Genomic DNA, 14,190 nt, shown 5'->3' on the forward strand with positions numbered 1-14,190 from the left:
CAACTAGTATTTTTTGTCTGTAAATTGCATGTGTTCTTTTGGATGATTTATCTGTAATGCAAGAAAACTAGTTTCCAGAAGAAAAACTCTACTGCCTTCATATTAGACTGGCCAACTCACCTTACACTCACTCTCATTCTCCATTGTTCAATATGAATGCTCATTCTCAACATTCATCCATTTTACACCTACCCCCCCTCTCCCCAATTAATCTTCTGACCTGAGACATTACCCTTAAAATGATCCCATTATATATTACTACTATGTTATTCTTAAAAACTCAAGAAATTCCTTTTTACCTTCTAGATATTATTGCTTAAAAGAATTAAAATTTCAGAGTATACCAACAAAACAGTTTCAATATCACTCTTCTACCACTTCAAAACATTATTATAACATTTTGAAAGTAAGATAATACCTATTAATGACAACTTTAACTCTGCTAATGCTTGAAGCTGTGTCATAACTTCTGGACTACAAATGACTCCAAAATGCATCTTTTATCATGCTGTCTTGAAATTAGGAATTGTTTAACATCAAAATCAGTGCTGGCTTAACATGGTAAGTAGGCAATGTGTCACATTGGAGCACCTTCAAGGGGCACTGAAATGAGTAGAAAAAATAAAATAAAAACACATTTTAATATTAGTGTTTATTAAATATGGATATGCACTAAATATATTGCAATAAATAATGCAACTTTTAATAACATTTAGCAGAAACTGCAAGTTGTTTTTTGCTATGTGTAGTATAGAGCTGACAGAAGCACTAGACAAGCCGGGTATTCACCCAGGGAGTTGTGTCACGGGGGGGGGGGCTTACACTACTGACTTTTTCTTTTTTTGCAGCATGCATTTGGCAGTCCTACTTCCTATATGGGAACGAAAGGCGTTAGCTGATTTAGCATTTACCAGTTAGAATGTGAGGCACACACTTGTACATGGTTATGAAGTGACATTCAGGCACTGTTTGTAAACTATCGAATGGTTGATTGTTAAACAAACAGTGAATGTGTAGTTAATTCACTGAAGTAAGTAGATTCAAAATTTAACCTAAGGCTTTACAAATTAAAGAAAAATTTATGCATTTCTCTAAGTATTTATTTTTATAAATTAAAAGATACCAAGATTTTTTTTATATTTACATTTATCTTTTTGTCTTACCAATTTTTTTTGTTTCATAGACTTTTTATTTCAGAATGGAACTCCTGGAACTGAATTATAAATAACTACTCTATCTAATTTTCTACCGGTTTGAAAGTTTTCACAGACAGTATTCAATATCTATTAATTCATTTTATAATTTGATAAAAGCAAGCCAGTCAATATTGTTTTATCTGCAGAAGTAGACACTTCTAATTCCAGGCTATTTCTTTGCGACCTACAATCATTTGTTTAGTTGTCTGTTGACACACTACCTTAAGTTTTAGAAATTCTATTCTATATTTTCATCATATAAAAACGTTACATGTATGCAACAAAAAAGAGAATTAGTATTAGTTTTTTTTCTTAAAAAATTCATATATGATGACTTTTACTGCTGCTGAAAATAACTTTTGTCTTAGAAATACTAGACAATCTTCTCAGCTGGAGGTAAAGGCTAAAAGCTTAGATTACTCTCATTTCTCCTGAGAAAGAAATACCACTTTTTTAGCAGTCACACTAAAGAGCCTCAAGCAGTAGTGCATAATATACATACATACATCTTCAAGAGGAACTTCCAATGGTCACGATCCTCTGCCACCAAGTTCAGGTGTTCTGGTGGGATTCCCAAACGTGTCCACCCAAGGTTTTGGATATAATCTATCCAGTGAGTGCTTGGCCTTCCACGTGGCCTCCCACCCTCTGGCTTGGCAAAGAGGGCCTGCTGAGGGAGCCTCTCTTGTGGCATTCTGACCAGGTGCCCGTACCAACGTAACTGTGATCTCTCAACACGGAGAAGCAGCGGTTGAGTATTGAGGGTTTCCCGAAATGCAGAGCTTCTGACTCTGTCGAGTCTTGTCAGCCCCGCAACCCCTTGAAGGAACCTCATTTCAGCCGCTTGGATTCGTGTCCGCATTCTTTCGGTCATTATCCCACTCTCATGACCATAGGTGAGGATGGAGACATAGACTATATTGAAGACGGCCAGCTTTGCCTTCTGGCTTAACTCCCGCTTCAATACTACCGAACGGCCAAGCTCCCGCAATATTGAGCTTGCTAAGCCAATTCGAGTATCTAGCTCTATGTCCCATTTTCCATCATTCATGAATATGGACCCAAGGTATTTAAACTTCTCCACCTGCCTCATTGGGACTCCACTTACATGTAGAGTGCACTGGGATGGTTGTCTTAAGACCACAAATGTTTCAGTTTTGGCCACACTGATCTTCATTCCGGTGTCTGCACAAACAGCTACAAACCTATCCAGGGTCCGCTGGAGGTCATCTGTGGAAGCGCTAAGCAGAACTAGGTCATCTGCAAAACGCAGACGTCCAATGCTACATCTTCCAATTCTGACACACTCACTGCCTCGGCTGTGTCTATCAATCCAGTCCATAAATATTATGAAAAGGAGAGGTGACAGAACACACCCTTGGCAGAAGTCAACGGAGACTGTGAAAGGTTCAGACTTTGTGCTGTTTACCCTGACACAAAACTCTGGGTCATACAGGGACTTAATGGCAGCTAAATAGTTGGCCATCCACTCCATATTCCTGTACTACTTGCCAAAGCTTATCCCGAGGAACCCGGTCATATGCCTTCTCCAAGTCCACAAAACATTTGTAGACATTCTTGGCATATTCCCAAGATTTCTCAAAGACCTGCCTTAAAGTGAAGATTTGGTCAGTTGTGCTTCTACCAGGACGAAAGCCACATTGTTCTTCTTGGAACTTTGACTCAACTATGTTCCTGCACCGTCTTTCCAAGCACCTAGCATACATTTTCCCAGGCAGGCTGAACAGAGAGATGCCACGATAGTTACTGCAATCCTTCTGGTCTCCCTTCTTGAAGAACGGTATTATTGTGCCTGTCTGACAATGCTTTGGTGCTCTCCCAGCTATCCAAGCAGACTGACACATTCGAGTCAGCCAGAGAACACCGTCTCAATTTAAGGCTTTTAGCATTTCGGGCCGAATTTCATCATCGCCAGCAGCCTTGCCCAATTTTAGCGATTTTATTGCTAAATGGACCTCTTCTGCTGTGAGACTAGTCATTGCCCCAATCTGCGCCTCTTGGATGTCCACAACTGCTGGGCAACTCGGGTTAAGAAGGCTCTCAAAGTTTTCCCTCCATCTGTGGAGAATATCCTTCTCGGTTGTTAAAAGTGCACCATCAGAGGCCTTAATTGCCATTGCTGTGCACAATTTCCTCCCTCGAAATATATCAACAAAATGTGCATAATATATCAGCAAAAATACATCATCAATTATATCCTAAAATCTTGAAATACCAAGATTTCTTTTACAGCCAGATAAAATATTTATGTCAAAGTAATTTCTATAATCACAATTTTAATTTTATTATTGAAAACAGAAAAAATTTTTGATGAGTTATTTAAGAAAGATAGAAATATTTGAATTAAAAAAATAGGTGAATATGTTTTGCATAAGTGTTCAGCTTTTTTTTCTTTTTTTGGGGGAAGGGGGGAAAGAAGAAGACCCACCTATTCATCCTGCTGATGTTTGAAATAATTTATTTTCAAAACTGCTCACAACGCAATTGTTATGAACATAAATCACTTGGGGAACATGCTCATACATTATAGTGTAAAATTGTAGTAAAAGTATAGCTACTTTGCCACCTATCTAAACTATTGGTAAATGTCTTTTCCAAACATGCCGTGATTTCTTCTTTATACTAGAAGAAAATGCTGATAATGATGATAATAAGAATAAAATAGTAGTATTTTCTTTTTTCACTGAGTGGAGATTTCAGGATGAAGTGTGATTTATAAATTTATAATGTACTTTCTTTGTGTGTTTTTTGAAAAGAAAGTGCAATGAATCATTTTCTTGCTATTTCTGTCAACTGAACATCAGTTATAATAAATAATATAATAATATAATTAATAAATAATAATGACTAACTGTAGCAGATCTGTAACGTTTACAGCCTCTTGACTTAGAAGAGTGAACCTGTTACCTGGAGTTTCCTCCATTAGGAAGGAAACTCCAGGTAACAGGAGTTTCCTTCCTAATGGAGAAAGGAAACTCCATTAGGAGTTTCCTTTCTCCATTAGGAAGAATGTTGGTGATTGTTCCCCCCCCACACACACACGTATTTATGTATGTGTGTATATGTATATATATATTCATTTTGGAAGATGTAGTACAGAAAATACTGTAGAAATTATTTTCCTGTTAATTTTCACTTGTGTTAAACAATTGTTTTAAAATTAAGTATAGTTTCTGGGAAAATTCCCATGTTACTCCTCTTAAACACTATTAATATAATAACGGCTATTATAGCCTGTTTTTGTTTAGGAGTGTCCCTTATTTTAATACATTGGCTAACATTACTCAAAAAAGGGGTATATATATATATATTTTTAGGGCATTATGGGTGAGTATAGAAGGCAATTATAGCAGAATAAAAGAGGTGGAAAAATTTTGTACATACCTTGCTTTTGGTTCTATGATGCCTTCCAATTCCAAGATCCTGCTGAAGGTTGTTTATAAATGAGAGGGAGGAACATGGGGGTGTGTTTTGACGCGGGAAATAAGTTTGGAAACCCGGGTTACTATTAATAATATATATATAAATATATATATTATTTTGTTTAGGGCCGCATTTTTTGTGGGGGGAGGGGGGGGGAACGAAGGGGAAGGGTATCCTTACGTGGAAACTGTGACAGGGGTTAACGGGGTGTGGACCGTTTCGGTCGTCATCTGACCGTCATTGGAACTTTGTCGGAATGAGTGTAGGGCTATGTCAAGGCTGCAAGTTGCATTGGCAAATTAGGGCATTTGTGGTCACTACAAATGATTTTGACAATTTGAAGTCGCTACAAATCCAGAACTTACAAATTAAGCCACGCCAGAGGCGTGGCTTAATTTGTAAGTTCTGGATCGTCCAACATTCGGAAATTAGGTAGGGACGGTGGACGTTGATAGAATTTTCAACGTCGGTGATAGAATTTTCGCATTTTATAGCAATAGTTTTGGATATTCTAAGCATTGTTTCGTTGTCTTGTTTGTCTATGATTATGGCCTTGTCGATTTGGGGGATATGTTTTAGTTCAAGGGCATGAGCTGCAATTTCTGTCTTCTCTGTACTGTGTGTTTTGTTTTTCTTTTTGATGTTGTGATGTTTTTTGTGTTCAGATATTCCAGAATGGGAATATTGCAATCCCTGAAGTGCTTTTGTAGTCTAGTCCATAAAGACCTAATAGTAGAGCCAGTGCAGGTGACGTCACAGTCTTTTTGACAAGGAAATTTGTAGACTACGTTGTGGTGTTTGAATATTTCTTTGTTTTAAAATATTCTGCAAAAAAAAAAAAAATGCTATCAAACAAAATTTATTGCAATAAATAAGGTTTGAACATTACCTTTTATTTTACCTTGAGCTGCTACAATGTATGGAAATATGCATGTCACATTGTTATGCTTACAGATTTAGATATACTGTTGCTGTTTGAGAACAACTCTTTCTGCTTTTATGAACAAGACATGTTAAATTGCATTACATTTGTATTTTGAGGCTAATTTCAAAATATTTCAAAATTATATTCAGTAGTATTTCAAGTGAACTCATAGTTGAAAAACGAAACAAATTGTTACTAGTATTGCTATTTGTAGAGTGCTCATTTAAGTAATAATAATGCCGTTTCTTTACATTGTAAAATAACCTTTCATTGGTGGAAGCAACATAAAAATATATACGAGGGAGGTCTGAAAAGTTCTCGGCCTAACAATGAAAAAAAAAATGAATTTATAATTTCAAAATTATTTTTATTTTTCAACATAATCTCCATTAAGTGCTTAAGGGTCAAAGCTGTATAACTGAGAGGAGACCTCCACATAGCCTTTAAAGGAATGCGGAGAACCGACCAGGGCTTCTGACCTAATGTCCAATCCTCACCTTCTCGTGGTGCACCCTGTTGAGTATCTACTTTGATACTGAACGAACGAGGATGGGCTGGCAATTTGGGATTTAGCCGACCAAATTGTATTCTTATTGGTTAAACCAAAATAAAAAATGATGGTACAACATGACAAAATTTCATGCCGGCTGGGGCGTCGCCCACTTAAACAAGGCCCCCGTTGTTTTCGCCAGGGAACCAGGGCGAACAGCGAAAAGTCAGCTACTGGAACAAATCTGAAAACAAACCCCAACTCAACATCACCAGAGTTAAAGATCGGTACTATCAACGTAAGAAGCCTGAATGGCAAAGAAATGGAGCTAGCTGAGGAATTAGATAAGTACCAGATCGACATAATAGGGGTGACTGAAACAAAAAAAGACCAAAACTGGTGAGATCTTTCAGAGCAATAAATACAAAATGTTATATTCAGGCAATGACAATCAAGGAAAAGAAGGAGTAGCCATAGTATTCAACACAAAATACGAGGCTAATCTTCTTGAATGGCAGTCAGTCTCAAGTAGAGTAATGTGGGCAAATATGAGAATGGGGTACTGGACAATGAGACTTATTTGTGCCTATGGTCCCACAGAAGGTTCTACTAAGGTACAAGTGGATGAATTTTTGAGGCTTTAGAAAAAGCAACTGACACAATGAAAAAGGAAAAGTTGGTCCTTGTTGGGGATCTAAATAGTAGAGTAGGAAATGATTGTGAGACATACAAAAATATTTTGGGAAAATTTGGAGAAAAGAGCAAAGCTAATAATAATGGCAAATTTCTGTTGGATTTCTGCTCAGGACATGGACTGGTTATTACTAACACCATGTTCCAACATAAAAATGTGCACTAATTCACATGGAGAGAAGAGGCTAGGAATAAGAAAAGTCTCATTGACTATGTTATTGTTGATAGTGATGTTTTCTCCCTGGTGCAGGACACCAGAGTGTACAGAGGATTTGAAATTGGAAGTGATCACTATTTAGTCTTAAGCAGGATAAAATTGAATTTCATATTGAAAAGAATAACATGTAAGAAAGTTTTAAAGCGAATAAAAGTTGAGCAGCTCTCAGATGTGAACTGTAGACTAAAATACAGAAATATTATTGAAAAGAAAATGAAAGAGTTTGAGAACAGGAATCAAACCTTGGAGATTCAGTGGCAAACTCTGAAGGAAACATTGATTGATTCTGCCAGAGAGGCATGTGGTGAGGTTGTGTGCAAGGATAAAAAAATCAGAACTCCCTGGTGGACACAGGAAGTTAAAGAGGCAGTGAAGGAAAAGAAGAAAGCATATCAAAAGTTCCTGGCAAATAAGTCAGCTTTTACTCTTACAGAATACAGAGACAAATGTAAGAAAGCTAAACAGTGTGTAAAACTAGCTAAACAAAAGTCATGGGAGGAATTTGGCAAGAATATAGAAAATAAATATCAAGAAGGTGGCAAAATATTCTGGAGGTTGTTGAAGAAGCTTAGGAATGGAGGAAAGAGTGCTGTAAAAGGAATTAGAGATGATAAAGGTGAAATGAAAACAGGAGAAAAAGATATCCTTGAAGTATGGAGTAATTACTTTGAAAAACTGCTAAATGAAACAAGCAGTGATGACAGCACAGTGATAAAAAACACTGACCAGGCATGCAGTCAGGAATACATATCCATACTTGAAGTAGAAAAAGCCATCAAAGGCTTCAAATGTGGAAAGGCAGCAGGAGTAGATGATATTCGACCAGAAATGCTGAAGTATGGTGGTATAAGAGTCTTACAGTGGCTGCACTGCATAGTTCAAAAAGCCTGGACAGAGGGACGAATTCCCGATGATTGGAGTAGAGCTCTCATAGTACCCATATATAAAAAGGGAAATAAAACTGATTGTGAGAATTACAGAGGTATTTCCCTACTAAGTGTTCCTGGCTAGATCTATGCAAGTATACTTGAGAAACAGTTGAGAAGAATTGTGGAAGAAAAGCTTGGTGAAGAACAAGCTGGATTCAGGCCAAATAGAGGCTGTCAGGATCAGATCTTCACTTTACGACAAATAGTCGAGAAAGCATGGGAATATAACAAACATCTGTATTTAAGTTTTGTCGATTTGGAAAAGGCATATGACAAGGTGCCAAGAGAGAAGCTATTCAATACGCTGCAGTTATATGGTGTCAATGGGACATTATATCAAGCAATGCTTAGTCTTTATTTTAGTTGTAAGTCAGCAGTTAGAATTGAAGGACGTACAGGAAGATGGTTTAATGTTAAATCTGGTGTGAGACAAGGATGAACATTATCCCCTCTGTTATTCATTATCTATATGGATCACATTATGAAGGAATGTGGTATTAAACCTGATATCAAAATTGGAGATGTTAATGTCAGCTCTTTGCTTTATGCGGATGATGTTATACTTCTAAATAAATCCGCTACAAGTCTGCAAGATTCTCTGACTAAATTGAATAGCTGTTGTAATAGATATGGTATGAAGGTCAGCAATAAAAAGACAAAGACAATGAAAATAGGCAGAAGCATGGAAAATGTCAACTGTGTTGTGAATGGAGAACCTGTGAAACAAGTAAAACATTTCAGCTACTTAGGCACAATTTTTACTGAAGATGGTAAACTAAATATAGAAATAGACAACAGAATCAGCAAAGCTGGTATCGTGGGAAGTCAATTGAATAAATTTATATGGAATAAGAAAGAAATTAGTCGGAACACTAAATTAGCTGTATACAAGACTGTGTTCAAACCAATTTTAACTTATGGATCTGAGAGCTGGGTCAGAAGTAAAACACTTGACCAAAGACTAGAGACCGCAGATATGAGAGTCCTGAGAAAGATTAGAGGCGTGAACAGATGGCATCAATGGCAATATCATATTAAAAATGAGGATATTAGGAAAGAACTTGACATTGTCAGCATCCAGGAATGCGTTAGCAGAGCTAATCTCAGATGGTATGGTCACTTAAATAGAATGGGAGAGGAAAGATTAGCAAAACAAGTGTTCTCTGCCAGGTTGGCAGGAAAACGACCCAGAGGAAGACCAAGATATAGGTGGATTGATACGGTACAAAGTGCCTTAGACGATAGAAATATAAGATCTGATAATGTTGGAGTCTTGACAAGTAACAGACTGATTTGGAGGAAAATTGTAGATAGGAAGTTAGTAATGATGTAATTTTTTCATGTAGTACTGTCATATCCTGTACACCCCTTGAGGGTACATGGCAGGAATTTGATGATGATGATGATCTCCATTAAGACTAATACATTTATTCCAGTGCCATTATCCCGACCCTGTAGTGGTTCTCAGTAAGATCTGCAAAATACTCCTCTACAGCTGCAATCATCTCTTGATTTGAAGAAAAACGATGACCAGTGAGGAAAAGTTTTAGCTTTGGGAAGAGATAGAAGTCAGAGGGAGCCAAATCTGGGGAATAAGGTGGATGTTCCAACAATTCATACTGCAGATCGCTTAATTTTCCCATTGCCAAAACACTTTTGTGGGCAGATGCACTGTCCTAATAAAAGATGATTTTTTTTCTTCTGCAGACCAGGTCTTTTCTCACGAATTTTTTCATCTACTCTGGTTAAAAGATCGGAATAATATTCTCCAGTTATTGTTTTACCCTTTTCAAGATAATTAATAAACAAAATGTCATTAGCATCCCAAAACACCGATGCCATGACCTTTCTTGCTGATGGAACCGACTTTGTCTTCTTTCGTGTTGAACAACCGGCTTCTGTCCACTGTTTTGACTGCTGTTTGGATTCTGGTGTGTAATAGTGAATCCGAGACTCATCCATAATAAAAAATCAGCACATAAAATCATCTTGTTAAAATGCTCCAAGCACTGTTCAGAGATTTTCATGCGAGTGCGTTTTTGATCTGCTGTGAGCAAGCACAGCACCCATCTTGCACAAAGCTTTATCATTTGCAATTCTTCATGCAAAATATATCCTACATGTTCTTTTGAAATGCCTATGATCTCAGAAATTCCATGCACTTTGACTCGCCAATCATCCAATACTATATCGTGCACTTGATCAATGGTTTCTGGTGTTGTTACACTTTTTGGATGTCCTTCACATGGATCAACTTCAAGGCTGGTACAGCCACGTTTAAACTTGGTAGCCCATTTCTTAATTGTCAAAAACAAAGGAGAAGAGTGCCCATAAACTTTTATGAACTTCAAATGAATTTCTTTTGGCGTTAAACCTTCTTTTACAAAGAATTTTATAACCACACGATACTCAATTTTATCCATTTCAAGGGATACAGACAACACTTTTGCTTCAGACAGCTGTATAAAACAAACTACTTGATAGTATGACTTGTAATTTCACATGGATGCTTTTGACAGATGTACTAACTTGAAAAAAAAACTCTTTCTGATAGTGTTGCCATCTATGGTCGAGACAGAGAATTTTTCAGACCTCCCTCGTATACATGTGACTATTACTATTAACTCGGAGGTTGGATATGTTCATTTTAATATAAACTTACTAAAAATCAGAATTATAACAAACTGAGATTTATTTGAAAAGACAACATGTTTCGTCAGGATAGACTTCATCAGGCGTTAAGAGCATAGAAAGCTATTAAAAGACACTTATAAAAACATTGAGACCCTCTAAAGCTATACAATTATAAAGCTATAATATTTTACTGTAAATTACAGTTATTATGAACTTGAGCTATAGTCCGTGTTAAAGTTCTATTGTTGTACACTTGTGCATGTGTGGAACCACACGATCTCCAATATCTGATAGTAGAGCTGAAAGAGTCAGGCAAATTATAGCTGAGATTACTGTTCATATGAAGAGGGTCCAAGGTGATTTCTTTAGACTCGACAATGCGGCGTTCTACCTCATCATGGCAAATGTGTAGGTTTGAAGTTGTTGTCCAATTTACTTCATGTTGGTGGCTTTCGTTGTTAGTGTTTACTGAAAACAGGACATGGCCTGATAGGGCAGTAGCTCTGGTTCTCTTGTAAGCAATGTCTCTCTGGTGTTCCTCGAGACATAGGAGGATAGATTTCTCCGTTTGGCCATAGTAAGGTTTTCCGCACTCACATGTGACTTTGTATACACCTGGGAATTGTAGAAGATTGTGAGATTGTTTGTAGTTGCTGAAACTTGATCTTATTTTTGGAAGAGTCGAGAAGCACGTTTGTATGTTAAATTTCTTTAAGATTCTACTCAGTTTTTTGGATAGTGTGCTGATATATGGCAAGGAGATATAACCTTTGGAGTCGTCCTGTGTCTCTACGTTGACGGTGGGATAATTGTTTGTTTGAAACTTTTTTAAAGAGTAACCATTGCTTTTAAAGGTCCATTTAAGATGTTTGTAGTTCTTTTTTTTAGTTCTTCATCTGACAGTACAGATCTTGCACGATTTGCAAGAGTTGATATAATACCCAACTTTTGCAATGGATGGTGATGTGAGGACACATGCAAATATCTGTCCGTGTGTGTTGGCTTTCTAAATATAGAGACTTTTATTGATTCAGGCGTCTTGGTGAGTTTAACATCTAGGAAATAGAGGGAATTATTTTCTTCAATCTCCATGGTCAATTTGATATCCTGATGGAGATTGTTTAAGTGGTTGAGAAACCTGTGAAGATTTTCAATATCATGCTCCCATATGAGGACTATATCATCCACATATCTAACCAAATTCTTGGTTTTAAACTAAAAGAGGAGATTGCGTTTTGTTCAAAATCCTCGAAAAAAATGTTGGCTAATATAGGAGGCTTCTCATAGCTAATCGAAGGATATTATATCAACTCTTGTGAATTGTGCAAGATCTGTACTGTCAGATGAAGTAGTACTAAAAAAAGAACTACAACATCTTAAATGGACCTTTAAAAACAATGGCTACTCTTTAAAAAAGTATCAAACAAACAATTATCCCACCGTCAACTCCAAAGGTTATATCTCCTTGCCATATATCTGCACACTATCTAAAAAACTGAGTAGAATCTTAAAGAAATTTAACATACAAACGTGCTTCTCGACTCTTCCAAAAATAAGATCAAGTTTCAGCAACTACAAACAATCTCACAATCTTCTACAATTCCCAGGTGTATACAAAGTCACATGTGAGTGCGGAAAACCTTACTATGGCCAAACGGAGAAATCTATCCTCCTACGTCTCGAGGAACACCAGAGAGACATTGCTTACAAGAGAACCAGAGCTACTGCCCTATCAGGCCATGTCCTGTTTTCAATAAACACTAACAACGAAAGCCACCAACATGAAGTAAATTGGACAATAACTTCAAACCTACACATTTGTCACGATGAGGTAGAATGCCGCATTGTCGAGTCAAAAGAAATCACCTTGGACCCTCTTCATATGAACAGTAATCTCAGCTATAATTTGCCTGACTCTTTCAGCTCTACTATCAGATACTGGACATCGTGTGGTTCCACACATGCACAAGTGTACAACAATAGAACTTTAACACGGACTATAGCTCAAGTTCATAATAACTGTAATTTACAGTCAAATATTATAGCTTTATAATTATATAGCTTTAGAGTGTCTCAATGTTTTTTTCAGTGTCTTTTATTAGCTTTCTATGTTCTTAATGCCTGACGAAGTCAATCCCGACGAAATATGTTGCCTTTTCAAATAAATCTCAATTTGTTATAATTCTCTGATTTTTAGTCAGTTTATATTAAAATGAATATATATATATATATATATATATATATATATATATATACATACACACGGTATATTACAGCGTACAAGTCGACCTTGCGTATAAGTCGATATTGGAATTTTTTGAGTTTATTTGAGTTTTTATAATATACTCATCGCATAAGTCGACTCAAAAAATTTCTTTAAAAATAAAAATTATGACAGTTTTTAAGTAAAATTTTTATACAGGTCAACCACTAGGATCATAACTGCCTTTTTAGTCGTTCCATTCTTTGTTTTAGCAAAAGATATAAAATACCTAGTTGACAAAAGAAATTTTATTTCGTATTGACCAGTTGACCAATAGTGAACTAAAGTGCAATGGCTCCTTTTAAAAGAATGAAATATATCGCGAGTTTTAAGTGCAAAGTGATTAAATTTGCAAAAGAAAATACTAACTGTGTTGCTGCACGTCAGTTCGGAGTAAACGAAAAACTAGTTCGCGATTGGAGAAATAATAAAACTTTAATAATGAAAATGCCAAAAAAGAAGTGCGCATTACAGAAAGAAATTTGTAAGTGGCCTATTCTGGAAAATAATGTTGAGGATTGGGTTCGAGAAAATCGCCAAAATGGACTCATTATAACGAGAAATAATATTCGTTTATTTGCTTTGAAGTGGGGCAAAGCAAATAAAACGGACAGCGAAACCTTCAAAGCTACAGTGAGTTGGTGTAGCCGGTTTATGGAAAGGAAAAATTTAGTGCTCCGACTAAAAACGAAAATCGCACAGAAACTGCCAAAGGATTTGGATAATAAGTTATTAAGTTTTCAAAGATGAAATAAAACCAGCTATAGCACATTTTTTAAAGATTTTATTACTGTATCTGGTTTTATTTCATCTTTGAAAACTTAATAACTTATTATCCAAATCCTTCGGCAGTTTCTGTGCGATTTTCGTTTTTAGTCGGAGCACTAAATTTTTCCTTTCCATAAACCGGCTATACCAACTCACTGTAGCTTTGAAGGTTTCGCTGTCCGTTTTATTTGCTTTGCCCCACTTCAAAGCAAATAAACGAATATTATTTCTCGTTATAATGAGTCCATTTTGGCGATTTTCTCGAACCCAATCCTCAACATTATTTTCCAGAATAGGCCACTTACAAATTTCTTTCTGAAATTTCTCAATTTCATCATCATTGTTTACAATGATGATGAAATTGATGCTAAATCTGATGGAGAAAATGAATACAATTTATATGATGATATACCAGAACAAATTACAGAACCAGAGTACAATGAACTTTTCATACATTTAGACAGTGAAAATTAAATTTTAATTATGTAGTTTACCTACCTATTTTCTTTTGTAAATAAATAATTATATAACATGTAAATAATTTTTTCTGTAAATAAATTTGATGTAAATTGAAATATTTTTACTTATTTACCATTTTGTATATTGCTAATAAATTTAACAGAGTATGATA

This window comes from Typopeltis vanoorti, chromosome 14 (genome assembly GCF_054136105.1).
Source record: "Typopeltis vanoorti isolate ZY-2024b chromosome 14, IOZ_Tvanoo_1.0, whole genome shotgun sequence".
In the NCBI taxonomy this organism is placed as follows: domain Eukaryota; kingdom Metazoa; phylum Arthropoda; class Arachnida; order Uropygi; family Thelyphonidae; genus Typopeltis; species Typopeltis vanoorti.